Consider the following 5,663-nt stretch of genomic DNA (forward strand, 5'->3'; position numbering starts at 1 on the left):
CTTAGCTGACTGAGCTACCCAGGCACCCACTTTTATTAATATTTTAAAATAAACCTTTAGTTTTGTTGTTTTTCTCCATTTTTTTGAAGATTTATTTATTTGAGGCAGGGAGGGGCAGAGGGAGAGGGAGAGAGAGTCTTAAGCAGACTCTGTGCTGACTGCAGAGTCCATCATAGGGCTCAGTCTTATGACCCCAAGATCATGACCTGAGGCAGAACCAAGAGTTGGACACTTAACTAACTGCACCAACCCAAGTGCCCCTTTCTCTCATATTTTTCTGTTTTGCATTTCATTTATTTCTGTTATCTTTATTATTTATTTCTTAATGCTTACTTTAGGTTTTATTTTTCTAGTTTCTTAAAGTGGAAGCTTAGGTCATTGGTTTTAAACCATCCTATTCTTTAATACAAGGTTTTCTATGCTAAGAATTACCCTTCATGCCCTGCTTTAGTTTCAAAAAAAGAAATTTTGATATATTGTGTTTTCATTTTTCTCAGGGAAAATATTTTCTGATTTCCCTTGTGATTTATTCTTTGGCTAATAGGTTGTTTAGTGAGTTGTTTAGTTTCCAAATATTTGGTTATTTTCCATATTTCTTTCTGTTGTTGATGTCTACCTTAATTCTCATTGTGGTCAGAGAACGTTCTTCACCCTGCCCAAGAAGTGAACTAGGCAACAGTCTCTGTGCGTGGGCAGGAGGCACTAGGGAACTCATCATTGTGTTCAGAGAAGCAAAGCCCCACAGGGAAAAGTTGTTGGCCCTTGCCTGTCTTGAGGTGAAGGCATGAAGCAATAGGGAGATGCTATAATCTATAGGCAAATCTCTAACATTTTCCTCCCCTTGCTTCCAATGAAACAAAAAGTTTTCCTTAAATGTAAGAGACTAAGTCAACTTTTCCCACAGCACCTGTCAAATTGTGTTTAGCTGAGAGTGTGGCATTCAGCCAGAACCTCTGAATATAAATATGCCAGTCATTTTCTCCCCATGCCATCTTATTGTCAGAAAACCTGCCCATCCACAGCCTGGAAGGGGTGGCTCTAATTATCATGTATCTCTCTATATATAATAATCTGGTTGTGCTAATGTAGTCACCTGGCCCTAGCTGAGCTAATAAATAGCTCTTTGCAGGGAATATGGAATGGACTACAGAGATGGAACCATTAATATAAGGGAGCCGAGCTGTAAGATTTCTTAGTGGTGGTGGTGGGACAAGGCCACCATTTCAGGGCATTCAGGACAGACCATGCAAAAGGGGTGAAGGAGTGCAGAAACTGGTCTGGATAGAGAAAAAGATGGAGAAAATAACATGGAAGATTTGGGAGACATGAGGTTTAGGGTGGAGAAAGGATGGAGAATGAGAACACATCAACTCCCCATTTCCTATAAGGCCCATTGTCATTTTTAAAAAACAATTCTATTGTGTGATATTCCCCTGGGTCCTTAAAATAAATTCCAATATATTCAAGTTAGCTAAAATGAACGTCTCTTCCTTGCAACCAAAATGCCCCTAAAACATCTGGTTTACTTAGCTTCTTTAGCTCCAGTATGATGACTGGAATAATTAGCCTGAACTACCGGTCCCTTCTTCAGAAACTGGCTGGGAAGAGTCCCCTGTGAGACAAAGACCAGCTTCTACTGGGACTCGTGTCTCGTTGATAATGATTCATGGTGTCAATTAGGAAATGTGACTGTGGCTGTTGCTGCTTACGTTCTGGTCTCCTCATGTTTGTCTGGTCTCACAAGGCAGCTGGCATCAGGAATTGCCCATGGCTTTGAGGACTGCAGCAATGTCTCCCTGCTCCCTGGTTATAGTTCTGGAAGGGCCATTAATTTCCTCTAGGGTAATGCCTGAATCTCACACTGCAGTGCTTAAGGAGCCAGAGAGTAGTCACCTAACATGAGGATAAAAATGTAGAAAATATGCTCAGCATCCCTTGAGTCAGATTTAACTTTAATGCTCTTTATCCCAGGTGGTTCCCATTAATTTGCATGTATTTATTGAGCATCTACTGTGCATCAATTATCTCATCTCTCTGTTCCCTATTTGCTCCTCTTCTGACTGTTATTTCTTAATTTACATTCCAAGAACCTTTTCTTCTCCAATACTCCCTTGGGTTACTGACTCATTTCTCTGTTTTATTGCTGAACTTTCTCAAAGAGCCATCCAGTTGCTATCTCTACTTCCTTAACCTTTTCACTAACTCCATATCTCTGTGCCATCTATCTTCTCCTTTCCCCAAGATACAATTTGGTTCTCTGAATTTCCCTATATCATCACAACAAATGCTTTTCTTAAGTTAGCTGAAGTGACTTTCAGTTCCTTATATATAAACAGTTTCTAAAACATTCTCATTTCCTCAGTTTAACTCTCTGACCTCTACATGACAGCTGGTGTAATCTGATTCAGGGTATCTTCTCTTCAAGCATCCAAAGGACTGGAGATATCTCTGGCAAAGACCCAGGAGACCTAGGAAAATCCAAATCTTCCTAGCCTTAGCCACATCTCTGTTGATGTTCATGAAGTGGCTGTGCACACACAGCAAATGGAAAACCATGAGTCCCTGTGTTATTGGTTGGGCTAAGGCTTAATACCTTAGTATAGGAATTTTTGGTAAAATCAGTTGGAACTTGAAGCTTAAGCTCCAGCTCAAGGAGAATCTATCTGCAACCTGTCTTCAAGCTTGAGTAGGCAGTGGTTCAGTTACTAATCCTGAAACTGGAAGCAGAAGAGAGGATCAGCCAGAGGCTTGAAATCTGACAGTGAGATCAGCATTTAATTGATTTTCTGCTGGCAGACCTTACTTCCCATAGAATGATTAGAGTGAATTATTTATAAAAATTATTTTTCTTTAGGATGTGGAGACATACTGGTAGGTAATGTGGAGGAACATAATCAATCCCTTAACAAAATTTGATGCTCACTACCTATTAACCTTAGCCCATTTGTAGTATGCACACAGCTGTATCAAACCCTTTATTTGCATTTCACTTACTGTTGCCCCAATCAAATAATTATTCTCAAAGTAATTTGGTATATAATTGTTATGCCATTAATTCACAAAACTGTTATATTGTTCATTCATTCAGCAAATATTTATTAAGCCAGGCAGTAGAGATGAAAAGTGAATCCTTAAGGCAACATCCCTAGTCTAAGGAGCTCACAATTTATGAGTTAGAGGAGAAGGTGGGAAACAACAGATTTAGAAGCAGGTAAGCACCATGAGGTGTTTGTGAAAGAAGTCTCAACAAGTAGACAAGGAGAGAACTAAGGAGAGAGGCTCAGAGAGGCTGGATCCACTTCCTGGTTCCCCATTTCTTGTTCATCTGCAGCCCAGGTAAAGTCTCTTTTGACTTTGTCAGTCAAAATCAGGGCCGTTTTGGCTAGGCTCCCTAGCCTTTTATGTTTGTTTGTTTATGTTTAACAAACAGCCCCTGATAACAGTGTTGGAAAGGTCCAAGAAGACATTTGGTTAATCTCCCAATTTTAGGAGTTGGAGGCCCAGAGGGAGAAAGGCATTTGTTCAGTGTGACCAGCTAGTCAGTATCACAGCAGGCCTAGAACAGAGCATTGACCAAATCCTGCACTGTCTGTATTGAAGTACTGCACTGTCTGTATTGATCTTAAAGATCTCCTAGTTCAACCCCTTCAGCTATAGGATAGGGAAACAGTACCACCCAAGGAACAACTAGATCAAAGTCACAGAGTTGGTCAAAGACAGTTGGTCAAAGACAAAGTCAAAGAGTTGGTCAAAGACCTAGATCCCTGGCCTCCCAGCCCAGTCACCCTCTCACTGATGCACCTGCCCCAGGCATCCTCACATCCAGCTTGAGAATCTCCAGTTGCTTTCTGGAAGACATGTCCCATAGTCTCCAGCTAAAGACAGGCCCTTCACTGGCCATAGTAGTATTTCCTGGCATTTTATTTCCAGACTTCTCTCTCTATTCTCCTCTGGGTGTCAAGTCCCCTGGTCAGCTCCTGGAGCTCTTGTTCTTCTCTGCTCTCCACTAGTAAGCTTTCTATAGCTTCCTGCTTCTCTTGATCTTGACCATGTCCTCCTTAGTTTGATCTAGTTAGATTCTCTAGTCAGCTTCCCTCACCCCATGGCTGCTTCCTTTCCAACCCCCATTTCTCAGACAGTCAGTCCCTGCCTTTCCAGTAGCAACTTCTTCCCTAGACATGGTCATTAGCCCCTTCCAGGTCTTCTGAACTTTTCTGTGATACAGAGCCTCTGGCGGGCTGATCAAGCCTATGTATCCTTTCTCACAGTAATGCTACTTTATTTTATTTTATTCACTTTTTAAATTTTTGCCATGATTCATAATTTAATGGCCATGCTTGTCTTGGTCTCTTATTTCTGCTGCTTATGGGATCACTGCTCTGGGGTCAGGATTTTCTGCTCAAAGGCATGGATATGCAGGAGCCTTTCTGCTGAGCACATGTTCACCAGCCCATGGTTCTGAAGCAGTGTCTTCACCTTGAACTTGGCTGAACCGTCAGAACTTGGAGTGGGGCATGCAACAGTTGAGAGTAGTGTCCTCTGCTTCCATGGATACTGCCTCCAGGTCCCACTGAAGTTTCTCCTGAAGGTACTTGATACTGTTCCATTCCATCAGTCCAGCTAGATGGAACCCCAGCTCTAGCCCCAGTGATTTTAAATGTATTAACCAAGATACATAGAACAAGAAAGGAAATCCATTATTTTGAAAAACATTTAAACATTTATCAAAACATAAAAAACCCAAATTTGTGATGTAGGAATATATGTACTTTTTTTGCCAGTGTGTTAAATGATAAGATCTGATGGTGAGTCCAATGACTTCCATAACGTTGAAGTAGTGTTAAGCACAAATGATATAGCAAGATGTCTCTAACAGTTGTAATGTGGTATGAAATCATCTGTACTCTTCATTATGGACAAATTCACAGGTATATACTGCTGTAGTTTGTTGCCTACATTCATAATTGAATGCTAAATTTGTTAGAATTTAGTAAAAAATGAAGACATAATATTTTTCTCATACAAGTTCATGGATCCCCTAAGTATTTATGCACAAACCCATTGGCCATTGTGGACTTTAGGTCAAGAAATCCTGTCCTAGATGATCCCATGGCTCCAAATGCTGTGTAGATATTGCTTAAATTTCTATCCCCAGACCACAATATCACTTTGGATGTCTCATAGAAACCCATAAAACTTCACATGCCAAAAAATAAATTTTTGATCTTATTCCCCCCAAACAGCTTCTCATTTTTTTTCTCCTTTCAATAAATATCATCTCTGTCCTCCTGGAATTCATTCTCTACACTTTATTTTTCACTTTACCTCTATTTATAAATCATTCCATTATATGTTTACTCACCAAATATTTAGTCAGCACTTACTATATGTCAACCAGTGTTATGGGCATTGGGATTCAGCAATGTTTAAGATGACTTGTTGCTCTCATGGACTTATAAGACATTGTTGCGAGGCATGGTCAATAAATAAGAGAATATAGTGGGTATGGTATATGACATATTAGGTATCAATAAGTGACTTAAGATACTATACTTCCAAAATGTTTCTTTGGTTCTGCTGCTTCTTTCCATATCCACTACCATCCCTTCAGCCTGAGCCACTTTAGATTCTTGCTTGCAGTAGTTTCCTAACTATAGTCTGTT

At 40.2% G+C, this 5,663-nt stretch overlaps 1 pseudogene; it reads right to left on the bottom strand.

Moving 5' to 3' along the window:
- Nucleotides 1-4,350: 4,350 nt before the first annotated feature.
- Nucleotides 4,351-4,612, bottom strand: LOC129501265 (bolA-like protein 2; annotated as a pseudogene).
- Between the last annotated feature and the right edge of the window lie 1,051 nt (nucleotides 4,613-5,663).

Source organism: Nyctereutes procyonoides, unplaced genomic scaffold, assembly GCF_905146905.1.
Source record: "Nyctereutes procyonoides isolate TBG_1078 unplaced genomic scaffold, NYPRO_anot_genome, whole genome shotgun sequence".
Lineage (NCBI taxonomy): Eukaryota > Metazoa > Chordata > Mammalia > Carnivora > Canidae > Nyctereutes > Nyctereutes procyonoides.